Consider the following 13305-nt stretch of genomic DNA (forward strand, 5'->3'; position numbering starts at 1 on the left):
GCTGCAGAGCTGGGCTGAGAGGTGGCAAATGGAGTTTAATGCAGACAAGTGTGAGGTGATGTACTTTGGTAAGAGTAACCGGAATGCAAAGTACTGGGCTAATGGTAAAATTCTTAGCAATGTAGATGAGCAGAGAGATCTCGGTGTCCGTGTACACAGATCCTTGAAAGTTGCCATCCAGGTTGACAGGGCTGTTAAGAAGGCAGACAGCGTTTTAGCTTTTATTAATAGAGGGATCGAGTTCCGGAACCAAGAGGTTATGGTGAAGCTGTACAAAACTCTGGTGCGACCGCACTTGGAGTATTGCGTACAGTACTGGTCACCGCATTATAAGAAGGACGTGGAAGCTTTGGAAAGGGTGCAGAGGAGATTTACTAGGATGTTGCCTGGTATGGAGGGAAGGTCTTACGAGGAAAGGCTGAGGGACTTGAGGCTGTTTTCATTAGAGAGAAGAAGGTTGAGAGGTGACTTAATTGAAACATATAAAATAATCAGAGGGTTAGTTAGGGTGGATAGGGAGAGCCTTTTTCCTAGGATGGTGACGGTGAGCATGAGGGGGCATAGCTTTAAATTGAGGGGTGAAAGATATAGGACAGATGTCAGAGGTAGTTTCTTTACTCAGTGAGTAGTAAGGGAATGGAACGCTTTGCCTGCAACGGTAGTAGATTCACCAACTTTAGGTACATTTAAGTCGTCATTGGACAAGCATATGGATGTACATGGAATAATGTAGGTTAGATGGGCTTGAGATCGGTATGACAGGTCGGCACAACATCGAGGGCCGAAGGGCCTGTACTGTGCTGTAATGTTCTATGTTCTATGAACTATGCACTGGGAAATAGATAGGGCATGTCAGAAAGGCAAGGACACAGTGATCATGGTGGACTGGAGTCTGCGAAAGTCCCAGATGATTGGAAAATTGCTGTTGTAACCCTCTGACTCCAGTGACTTTTGAAAGATCATGACCAAAGCCTCCGCGATTTCCTCAGCCACCTCCCACAGAACTCTAGGATGTAGCCCATCGGGGCCAGGAGGTTTATCAACTTTTAGACCTTTTAGCTTTTCTCGCACTTTCTCTTTTGTAATGCCTACCCGTACTCAACTCTGCCCCCTGACTCTCCCTAATTGTTGGCATACTACTCATGTCTTCCACTGTGAAGACTGACGCAAAGTACTTATTAAGTTCTTCAGCTATTTCCTTATCTCCCATCACTAGCTTCCAGCATCAATTTGGAGCGGCCCAATATCTACTTTTGCCTCTCGTTTGTTTCTTATGTACTGAAAGGAGCTTTTACTGTCATTTCTAATATTACTAGCTAGCCTACCTTCATATTTGATCTTCTCCTTCCTTATTGCTCTCTTTGTTATCCTCTGTTTGTTTTTGTAGTCTTCCCAATCTTCTGATTTCCCAGTGCTCTTGGCTGCTTCATAGGCTGTCTCTTTTTCTTTGATATATTTCCTGACTTCCTTTGTCAGCCATGGCTGTCTAATCCCACCCCGGATAATCTTTCTTTTCTTTGGGATGAATCTCTGTACTGTGTCCTCAATTACACCCAGAAACTCCTGCCATTGTTGCTCTATTGTCTTCCCCGCTAGGGTCTGCTTCCAGTCGATTTTCATCAATTCCTCTCTCATGCCCCTGTAATTACCTTTATTTAACTGTAACACCATTACATCCGATTTTGCCTTCTCTGTTTCAAACTGCAGACTGAACTCTACCATATTATGATCGCTGCCTCCTAAGTGTTCCTTTACTTCAAGGTCTTTTATAAAGTCTGGCTCATTACATAGCACTCAGTCCAGAATAGCCTGCTCCTTTGTGGGCTCCATCACAAGCTGTTCCAAAAAGCCATCCTGCAAACATTCCATGAATTCCCTTTCTTTGGATCCACCGGCAACATTATTCACCCAGTCCACCTGCATATTGAAGTCCCCCATGATCACAGTGACCTTGCCTTTCTGACATGCCCTATCTATTTCTCGGTGCATCTTGTGCTCCTGGTCCTGATCACTGTTAGGAGGTCTGTACATAACTCGCATTATAGTTTTTTTGCCTTTGTGGTTCCTCAACTCCACCCACACAGACTCCACATCCTCTGACCCTATGTGATTCAGTGCCCGAGATTTAATTCCATTCTTAACTAACAAGGCAACCCCACCCCATCTGCCTACCTCCCTGTCTTTTCGATAAGTTGTGAATCTTTGAATGTTTAACCGCCAGTCCTGAGCTCCCTGCAACCATGTCTCTGTGATGCCTACCACATCATAATCATTCAAGAGGATTTGTGCTGTTACTGACCCCCTGACAGTGCGGTACTCCCTCAGCACTGACCGTCCGACAGTGCGGCACTCCCTCAGCACTGACCCTCCGACAGTGCGGCACTCCCTCAGCACTGACCCTCCGACAGTGCGGCACTCCCTCAGTACTGACCCTCCGACAGTGCGGCACTCCCTCAGCACTGACCCTCCGACAGTGCGGCACTCCCTCAGCACTGACCCTCCGACAGTGCGGCACTCCCTCAGCACTGACCCTCCGACAGTGCGGCACTCCCTCAGTACTGACCCTGTGACAGTGCGGCACTCCCTCAGCACTGACCCTCTGACAGTGCGGCACTCCCTCAGCACTGACCCTCTGACAGTGCGGTACTCCCTCAGTACTGACCCTCTGACAGTGCGGCGCTCCCTCAGTACTGACCCTCTGACAGTGCGGTACTCCCTCAGCACTGACCCTCCTACAGTGTGACACTCCCTCAGTACTGACCCTCTGACAGTGCGGCACTCCCTCAGTACTGACCCTCTGACAGTGCGGCGCTCCCTCAGTACTGACCCTCTGACAGTGCGGTACTCCCTCAGCACTGACCCTCCTACAGTGTGACACTCCCTCAGTACTGACCCTCTGACAGTGCGGCACTCCCTCAGCACTGACCCTACTCAGAATTGGCAGCGTGTTTTGCTGGTTAGGATCTGATGTGAATGGACGTACCGGCATTAACCCCTCACTGGATGGGGAAGAGACTCAGATTGCTGAGAGTGGACTTTACTGAAACAGTGTTTTCCTCCATTAATCAAATCCGTGTAATCTTCACCACTGCGCTCCCCACCGCCGCCCCCCCCCCCACCCCCTACCACAACAATCCTGAGCAGTGTGTGTTTCAAGTTAAAAACAACATAAATCACTTTGTAAAGTTAATTTTTAGGAACAGACTATTTCCAGGAATTTATTTTCTTGCCAAATTGAACACTGGCCCATTCTGCTCAGTGTAAACATTGACATGCCGTTCTCTTTCCTGATGCTGTTTCCATCCCAGGATAAACAGGGAATTGAAATCAAGTCTGGTCAGTGCCAATGCTGTGGCTTCTGCATCAGCCACCCCCAACCCCGACTCTGTGCATCAACCTGATGTACACCTTCTTATCACTCCCGCCTTCATACCATGATCCAGCATAGGAGGAGGCCATTCAGCCCATCATGCCTGCATTGGCTCTTTGAGAGTTGTATTCCATTAATTCACCCTTTTTTATTCATTGATAGGATGAGGGCCTCTCTATCTAGGGCAGCATTTATTGCCCATCCCTCGTTGCCCAGAGGGTAGTTGAGAGTCAACCACATTGCGGTGGGTTTGGAGTCACACGTAGGCCAGACCAGATGAGGATGGTAGTTTCCTTCCCTAAAGGACATTAGTGAACCAGATGGGCTTTTCCAACAATCGACAATGGATTCACGGTCATCATCAGACTTTTAACTGCAGGTTTTTTTTTACTGAATCCAAATTCCACCATCTGCCATGGCAGGATTTGAACCCAAGATAATAAAATGTGGGGCTGGATGAACACAGCAGGCCCAGCAGCATCTCAGGAGCACAAAAGCTGACGTTTCAGGCCTGGACCCTTCATCAGATGAAGGGTCCAGGCCTGAAATGTCAGCTTTTGTGCTCCTGAGATGCTGCTGGGCCTGCTGTGTTCATCCAGCCTCACATTTTATTATCTTGGATTCTCTAGCATCTGCAGTTCCTATTATCAAGGATTTGAACCCAGATCCCCAGAACAGTACCTGGGTCTCTGGATTAATAGTCTAGTGATAATACCACTGGGCCATCACCTCTCATGCCCTGCTCGTCCGTGACAACGCTGCAACATTTTGCCTTTTCAAAAACCACTCCACATTTTGATGTGAATCTCTCTCAACCGTGTCTGACTGAAAGGCACAATCCCCATGATCTCCACAGAGCATCCTCGCTGCTGGTCTCTTTCGGAGCTAAGTGAACATTCTCAGCTTTGTACAGTTTGCAGCTCAGTCAGTGTGGGAGCTGCCCAGACTTAGTGCTGAGCCAAGGAGAGGGAGGGAGAGACAGAGAGAGAGCGAGAGAGAGAGACAGACAGACAGAGACAGAGAGAGAAAGACACAGAGAGATAGATGGGGGGTTGTGGGGATCTGGTGGGCAGCCTGCACTCGAATTGAACTCACAGTCAGAGAGGTCTACAGCACATTCAGCAGATCAAGTCTGTGCTCATCAAAATCAACCACCTAATGATTTTCCCTGCAGGGTCACAGGCTGAGGGGTGGCCTTACAGAGGTTTATAAAATCATGACGGGCACGAATAGGATGAATAGATAATGTCCTTTCCCCAGGGTAGGCCAGTCTAAAACTAGAGGGCACAGGGTTAAGGTGAGAGGGGAATTTAAAAGGGACCAAAGGGGTAACTTTTTTCAGACAGAGGGTGGTGTGTGTATGGAATGAGCTGCCAGAGGAAGTGGTGGAGGCTGGTACAGTTACAGCATTTAAAAGGCATCTGGATGGGTACAAGGATAGGAAGGGTTTAGAAGGATATGGGCTAAATGCTGGAAAACAGTACTGGGTCCGATTGGGAAGTCTGGACTGAGGGGTTTGTTTCCATGCTGTATGACTCTACAACACTATAACAATTCCGATCCCATTTCCCGAAACTTGGCCCACAGTGCTGTCTGCCTTAGCATCTCAAGTGTACATCTAAATCCCTCTTCAATGTTTCTGCCTCTCCCACCCTTACAGGCAGTGAGTTCCAGATTCCCACCACCCTCTGGGTGAAAGGGTTTTCCCGTATCACTCTTAACCTCCTGCCCCTTCCCTTCAATCCCTGACCCCTGGTCACTGATCCCTATGAACAATAATGGCACATGCCAAGAACAACAACAGCATTGATATGACGCCTCTGGTCTCCTCAATCCTGCCATGATGCATCGATAGAGCCACTCAACTTAACTCACTTCAGGTCCATTAACTACTCCAATAACTCCCTCCCTCCACCACTTGCAATCCCTTACCCTCTGGTGTTTCACACTGACTGCCTGCCATCCAGTATGAGATACATAGGTATTACCTTCAATTAAATATTGGGAGACTGAAGCCATTATCTTCTGCCCATCATGAAGTCCTTTACTACTCACTGTTACTATCCATTACTCACAACCATGGTATTGGATTTGACCCTGAGAACAAGACCCATCCATCTTACCCTCTGTAGCATGGTTCATCTCCAACCTTGTCTCAGCTGATCCGCTACAGAAACCCTCATTCATGTCTTTGTTATTTGCTGACCTGGCTATTCCAACACAGCGCTGACTGACCCCCCAAACTCTAACCTCTGTCCATCACAGGCCACCCAAACCTCCTTCTAACTCACACCAAGATTCCCTGTTATCATCAGGACAAGCTTGAGGGGCTGAATGGCCAACTGTGGCTCCTGAATGGTTTATTCATTCACTGGATGAGGGTGTTTATTGCCCATCCCTAATTGCCCAGAGGGCAGATAAGAGTCAACCACATTGTTGTGGGTCTGGAGTCACGTGTAGCAGACCAGGTAAGGATGGCACTTTCCTTCCCTAAATGGCATTAGTGAACGAAATGGACTTTCCCGACAATTGACAATGGATTCATGGTCATCATGAAAGTCTTAATTCCAGATATTTCATTAAATTCAATTTCTACCATCTGCTGCAGTGGGACTTGAATCCAGAACATTAGCTGGGTCTCTGAAACAACAGTCCAGCAATAATAACACAAAGCCATCATCTTCCCTTAAGCTGGCTATGTTAAAAACCTTGCCTAAAATCTCCTTCCATGTATTGTGTTTTGGTTATGTGACCTGACATCTCCAATATAAATGCTTGTAACAGTATCAGCGCATTGACCAGCGAGCACGGACCTTGGCAGCAGGCATGCAGCTCAGAGCAAACATAGCTGGGTGTCAGTGATAAGGGAAACTGTAGATGCTGGAGAATCCAAGAGAACAAAATGTGAGGCTGGATGAACACAGCAGGCCAAGCAGCATGTCAGGAGCACAAAAGCTGACATTTCGGGACTAGACCCTTCATCAGAGAGGGGGATGGGGAGAAGGTTCTGGAATATATAGGGAGAGAGGGGGAGGCGGACCGAAGATGGAGAGAAAAGAAGATAGGTGGAGAGGAGAGTATAGGTGGGGAGGTAGGGAGGGGATAGGTCAGTCCAGGGAAGACGGACAGGTCAAGCAGGTGGGATGAGGTGGTAGGTAGCTGGGTGTCATATTCTTGTTTATACTGTGCCTGAAAAGCATCTTGGGATCTAGGTATCACTGGGTCCAGCATTTATTACCCGTCCCTAGTTGCCCCCTTGAGAAGGTGGGCATGAGCTGCCTTCTTGAACCACTGCAGTCCATGTGCTGTGGGTTGACCCACAATGTCCTTAGGGAGGGAATTCCAGGATTCTGACCCAGCGACAGTGAAGGAACAGGGATATATTTCCAAGTCAGGACGGTGAGTGGCTCGGAGGGGAACTTGTAGGGGGTGGTGTTCCCGTACATCTGCTGCCCTCGTCCTTCTAGATGGAAGTGGTCGTGGGTTTGGAAGGTGCTGCCTGAGGATCTTTGGTGAATTTCTGCAGAGCACCTTGTAGATAGTACACACTGCTGCGACTGAGTGTCGGGGGTGGAGGGAGTGGGATGTTTGTGGATGTGGTGCCAATCAAGCGGCTGCTTTGTCCTGGATGGTGTTGAGCTTCTTGAGTGTTGTTGGGGCTGTACCCATCCAGGTAAGTGGGGAGTATTCCATCACACTCCTGACTTGTGCCTTGTAGATGGTGGGACAGGCTTTGGGGAGTCAGGAGGTGAGTTACTCGCTGCAGGATTCCTAGCCTCTGGCCTACTCTTATAGCCACTGTGTTAATGTGGTGAGTCCAGTTAAGTCTCTGGTCAATGGTAACCCCCAGGACATTGATAGTAGGGAATTCAGTGATGGTGGCACCATTGATTGGAAAAGGGTGGTAATTAGATAATGACTTATTAATGATAACCATTCGCTGGCAGATGTGTGGTGCAAATGTTAATTGCCACTTCTCAGCCCAGACTGGATATTGTCCTGATCTTGTTGAATTTGGACGTGAACAGCTTCAGTATCTGAGGAATCACAAATGGTGCAATAACTGGCAAACAGCCTGGCATTACAGGCACTACACAAATCACAGTTGTTTTGTTGTCAACTCAACTTACACCTGTCAGCACTCGTGCAATTCAATAATGAGGAGACAGCGGGCTGGGACTGTGATCAATGTAATGTCCTGTGAGAGATGGTACAGATTGTAACACTAGTGACAGTCATTATGAAGTGAAAAGGAGATGTAGCGGAGTCAGGTCAGTTCTGTGGAGCAAGAACAGGTAGTTTGCAAAGGCAGTAAACAGCAGCTGCTCTTGCTTGGAATGGACAGGAGAATTTGAGAGTTTTTTCTTCCCTGAGGGCTGGCATACTGAGGAGCTTTTAGCCAGGCTCTGGTAAAACTCTCACTTCTCAGTAAACAAGGTGAAAATATGCTCTCAATGTTCAGAAAGAGAAGCTGTTCTGGCAGGGTGCAGCAAACCAGGTCATAAAACTTTAAGGGTTTCTAGGAAATTTCAAAGGGAAAAAAAACTGAGTAAATGTGAAACAGATTTCCTTCCTCTGCTCTGTCAGTGCTCATTCCCACTTACAGAAAGTATTCACGGCAGTGTTCCTCCCATCTAAAGCTAGGCATAGAACAGCATAGAAACAAACTCTGAATTTGAGGAGTTTGAGAGTTTGAGAGTTTGAAAAAGGACAGATGTGATATCACTTATAGACCCCGTGGCACTAGAACCAAATTATAAAGAACCAGAGAATCTTGAAGCTCAGAATTAGGCCATGAGGTGTATCAGACATACTGGCTCTTTGGAAAATCCATGCAATTCATCTCAGGAGCAGGAAAGAGATGAGCAAGATAATAATAAAAAGGTAAAAATTAGAAAATGAGCGAAAACTAGCAAGAAGTAGGTAGACAGACAATAAGAGCTTCAACAAGCATCTAAAAGGAAAATAGTGGCTGAGGTGAATGTTGATGCTTTTGGTGGTGAGATTGGCAGATCAATAATTAGGAGACGAAGAAATAAGAACTTTGTGTCTGGCTTCATGCTGGAAGATATAGAAACCATCCCAAAACGGGAAGCAAATAACAGGGGTTGGGGGAAGGGGCAGAAGCAGTAAACAATCCAATCACCATCACCGTCAGAAGAACAAGGAAAGCATTATACAATTAAAGGATGACAAGTCCCTCCAGCACACTTCCCGCATCCTGAGGTTTTTCAGGAAGTCCCTCCAGGGATAACGGATGCATTGTTTGTAAATATCACAAAGCTCAGGATTTTGAAAAGCCTACACGTGATTGAAAAGTAATAAAATACCTGCCACAATCAGAGAGATCTGCAGCTCAGTAAAAGACCCTTCGGCCCATCGAGTCTGCACTGGTCAAAAACAACCGCAAACTATTCTAGAGATAGTAGGAACTGCAGATGCTGGAGAATCTGAGATAACAAGGTGTGGAGCTGGATGAACACAGCAGGCCAAGCAGCATCAGAGGAGGAGGAAAGCTGGCATTTTGCGTCTAGAAGCTTCTTGAGAAATGCAGAAATTTCTGAATAAGGGTCCAGACCCGAAACGTCAGCTTTCCTGCTCCTCTGATGCTGCTTGGTGAAGTATTCTAATCCTGTTTCCCAGCGCTTGGCCCATAGCCTTGCCTGCCTTGGCATCCCAAGTGCACCATCTTAGATCATAGAATCATAGAATCCCTGGAGTGTGGAAACAGGCCCTTTGACCCAACAAGCCCATACTGGCCCACAAAATTGAAATCCTTCCTCAATGTTTCTGCCTCTCCCACTCTCCCAGGTAGTGAGCTCCAGATTACCACCACCCTCTGGGTGAAAAGATATTCCTCACCTCCCATCGAAATCCCCTGCCCCTTCCCTTAAATCTATGCCCCTTGGCATCGATCACTCCACCAAGGGAAAAAACAACTCCCCATTGCCTGCCTCGTGTATGCCGCTCGTCATTTTACACATCTCAATCATGTCCCTTGGCAATCTCCTCTGCTCTGAGAAAAACAACCCCGGTCTGTCCGCTCTCTCTCCATCCCTCTGCACCACCATGATAAATCTCCAGTGCTACCACATCCCCACTCTAATGTGGATTCCAGAACAGCACACAATACTCTCGCTGTGGCCGAACCGGCATTTTATACAGTTCCAGCAGCAGCTCCCTGTTCCTACACCCTGTGCCTCAGCTGTTAAAGACAAGGATCCCATTGGACTTTGGCACTTTACCCACTTGGCCTGAAACCTTCAGGGTCCAGTGGACACACACACCATTGTTCCGCTGGCCCTCAGTGCTTCCCAGGGTCCTGCTGTCCATCATGTATTCCATTGCCTGGATCATCCTGCCCAGGGATATCACCTCACACATATTCAGATTAAATTCCATTTGTTGCTAATCAGCCCATCGATATTCTCCTGTAATCTAAGGTTCCCATTGATTGACAAACCCAGCAATTGTTGTGTCATCTGTCAACTAACTGATCAATCTCCGACATTCAATCCTAAATCATTTCAACAAACCAGAACAGGAAGGGCCCCAACACTGAGCACAGAGGGAGCACCGCACTGTCAGAGGGTCAGTGCTGATGTAGTGCCGCACTGTCAGAGGGTCAGTACTGAGGGAACGCCGCACTGTCGGAGTGTCAGCGCTGACGGAGTGCCGCACTGTCGGAGGGTCAGCGCTGAGGGAGTGCCGCACTGTCGGAGTGTCAGTGCTGACGGAGTGCCGCACTGTCAGAGTGTCAGTGCTGACGGAGTGCCGCACTGTCGGAGGGTCAGTGCTGAGGGAGCGCCGCACTGTCGGAGGGTCAGTGCTGAGGGAGCGCCGCACTGTCGGAGGGTCAGTGCTGACGGAGCGCCGCACTGTCGGAGGGTCAGTGCTGAGGGAGCGCCGCACTGTCGGAGGGTCAGTGCTGAGGGAGCGCCGCACTGTCGGAGGGTCAGTGCTGAGGGAGCGCCGCACTGTCGGAGGGTCAGTGCTGAGGGAGCGCCGCACTGTCGGAGGGTCAGTGCTGAGGGAGCGCCGCACTGTCGGAGGGTCAGTGCTGAGGGAGCGCCGCACTGTCGGAGGGTCAGTGCTGAGGGAGCGCCGCACTGTCGGAGGGTCAGTGCTGAGGGAGCGCCGCACTGTCGGAGGGTCAGTGCTGAGGGAGCGCCGCACTGTCGGAGGGTCAGTGCTGAGGGAGCGCCGCACTGTCGGAGGGTCAGTGCTGAGGGAGCGCCGCACTGTCGGAGGGTCAGTGCTGAGGGAGCGCCGCACTGTCAGAGGGTCAGTGCTGAGGGAGCGCCGCACTGTCGGAGGGTCAGTGCTGAGGGAGCGCCGCACTGTCGGAGGGTCAGTGCTGAAGGATGTCCCACTAAGGGGGAAAAGATAAGGATGATAAGGTTTGGGACCCTTCGATAACAAGGCCGGTTGCGAATTTAGTGAAAAGGGAAAATAGTATTTGTAAGGTTTAAAAAGGTGGAATTAGACAGGGCCCATGTGGAATATAAGGAAAGCAGGAAAGAACTCAAGCAGGGAATTAGGAGAGCAAGAAGGAGCATGAAATGACCTTGGAACGTAGGGTTAAAGAGAATCCCAAGGCATTCTATACATATTTTTAATAAAGAAGATAACTAGGGAGAAGTTAGGACTACTCAAGGATAAAGAAGGGGATTTGTGCTTGGAGAGAGAGAGTGTGGGTGAGATCCTAAACGAGTACTCTGCCTCGGTATTCACTCAGGAGAAGGGAATGGGGAATTGTGGCATTAGTGCGGAGCATGCTAAAATGCTTGGTTATTGTGAGATTAAGAAAGAAGAGGCGTTGGGTCTCTTGAAGACCATTCAGGTGGATAAATCCCCAGGGCCTGATGGTACACACTACAGAGAAGCAAGGGAAGAGACTGCTGGGGGTTTGACCAAGATCTTTGTACCCTCACTATCTGCTGGAGAGGTCCCAGAGGACTGGCGAGGAGCTAATGTTGTTCCTCCGTTCAAGAAGGGAAATGGGGATAATCCAGGAAACTATAGACCGGTGAGTCTCTGATCAGTGGCTGGGAAGCTACTGTAGAGAATTCTTAGGGATAGGATTTACGCACATTTGGAAAAGCATGGCCTAATTAGGGACAGTTAACATGGCTTTGTGCAAGGCAGGTCATCTCTCACTAACTTGATTGAATTTTTCGAGGAGGTGACAAAGGGGATCGCTCAGGGTAGAGCAGTGGATGTTGTCTAACTTGGATTTTAGTGAGGGCCTCGACAAGGTCCCTCATGGTAGGCTCATCCAGAAGATTAAGATGTGTGGGACCCAGTGACCTGGCTGCATGGATTCAGAATTGGCTTGGCCATAGAAGGCAGAGGGTAGTGGGGGAAGGGTGTTCTTCAGGCTGGAGGTCCGTGATTAGTGGTGTTTCGCAGGGATCCATGCTGGGACCTCTGCTGTCTGTGATGTATATAAATGACTGAGATGAAAGTGTAGATGGGTGGGTTAGTAAGTTTGCAGACATTACAAAGATCGCTGGAATTGTAGATAGTGTAGGAGGTTGTCAAAGGATACAGCAGGATATAGACCAGTTACAGATACGGGCGGAGAAATGGCAGATGGAGTTTAATCTGAGTAAGTGTGAGGTATTGCACTTTGAGAGATCAAGTGCTGCAGAAGAGTATCCAGTTAATGGCAGGATCCTGAACAGCATTGATGTTCAGAGGGATCCTGGGGTTCAAGTTCATAGCTCCCTGAAAGTGGCCATGCAAGCAGACAGGGTGGTAAGGAAGGTGTACGGAATGCTTGGCTTTATTGGTCGGGTAATTGAGTGCAAGAGTCAGGATGTCATTTTGCATCTTTATAAGACTTTGGTTAGGCCACACTGAGAGAATTGTGTTCAATTGTGGTCACATTACAGGAAGGGTGTAGAGGCTTTGGAGAGGGTGCAGAAGAGGTTTACCAGGATGCTGCCTGGATTAGAGGAGATGCGCTATAAGGAGAGGCTAGAAAAACTCAGAGATAATGGGAACTGCAGATGCGGGAGAATCCAAGATAACACAGTGTGGAGCTGGATGAACACAGCAGGCCAAGCAGCATCTCAGGAGCACCAAAGCTGACATTTTGGGCCTAGACCCTTCAGCAGAGAGACCTCTGATGAGAGAGTCTCTCTGATGAAGGGTCTAGGCCCGAAACGTCAGCTTATGTGCTCCTGAGATGCTGCTTGGCCTGCTGTGTTCATCCAGCTTCACACTTTGTTAGCTAGAAACACTCGGGTTGTTTTCTCTGGAGCAGCAGAGGCCGAGGGGAGACTTGATAGAAGTCTGTAACATTATGAGATACAGAGATAGGGGTGAAGGCCAGAATCTTTGATCCCACAATAGAAATGTCTAAAACTAGGGGGAAAGCATTTAAGGTGTGATGGGGAAGTTGAAAGGAGATGTGAGGGGCATGTATTTTACACAGAGAGTGGTAGGAGTGTGGAACACACTGCCAGGGGGTGGTGGTGGAGGCAGATACAACAGGGGCATTTCGGGGACTTCTGGATAAACACATGAATATGGAAGGGATGAGGGGATGTGAACCAAGGGCAGGCAGAAGGGATTAGTCTAATTTGGCATCATGTTCAGCACAACATTGTGGGCCCACTCCTGTGCTGAACTGTTCTACGTTCAATGTTCGATCCCCTGGCTGTACATGCGTCTGTCTGAATGGCTCTTAAATGTTGCATCAGTTTATACCACCCTCTGTGTATAAAACTTGCCTCACACATCTCCTTTAAACATTCCCCCTCTCACCTTAAAGCTATGGCCCCCAGTATTTGACATTCCCACCCTGGAAAAAGACTAACTCGCCACCCTATCCATGCCCCTCATAATTTTATACACTTCTCTCAAGTCACCCCTCAGCCTCCAATGCTCTAGCAAAAACATTCCAAGTTTGTCCAAGACAACACAGT

General features: G+C 48.5%; 1 protein-coding gene across 1 annotated transcript in view; it reads right to left on the minus strand.

Annotated features, from left to right (window-relative positions):
• igfbp2a (insulin-like growth factor binding protein 2a) overlaps window positions 1-13305 on the minus strand; it is a 57340-nt gene that overhangs the window by 21720 nt on the left and 22315 nt on the right. The window lies entirely within an intron of this gene.

Source organism: Stegostoma tigrinum, chromosome 7, assembly GCF_030684315.1.
Source record: "Stegostoma tigrinum isolate sSteTig4 chromosome 7, sSteTig4.hap1, whole genome shotgun sequence".
In the NCBI taxonomy this organism is placed as follows: domain Eukaryota; kingdom Metazoa; phylum Chordata; class Chondrichthyes; order Orectolobiformes; family Stegostomatidae; genus Stegostoma; species Stegostoma tigrinum.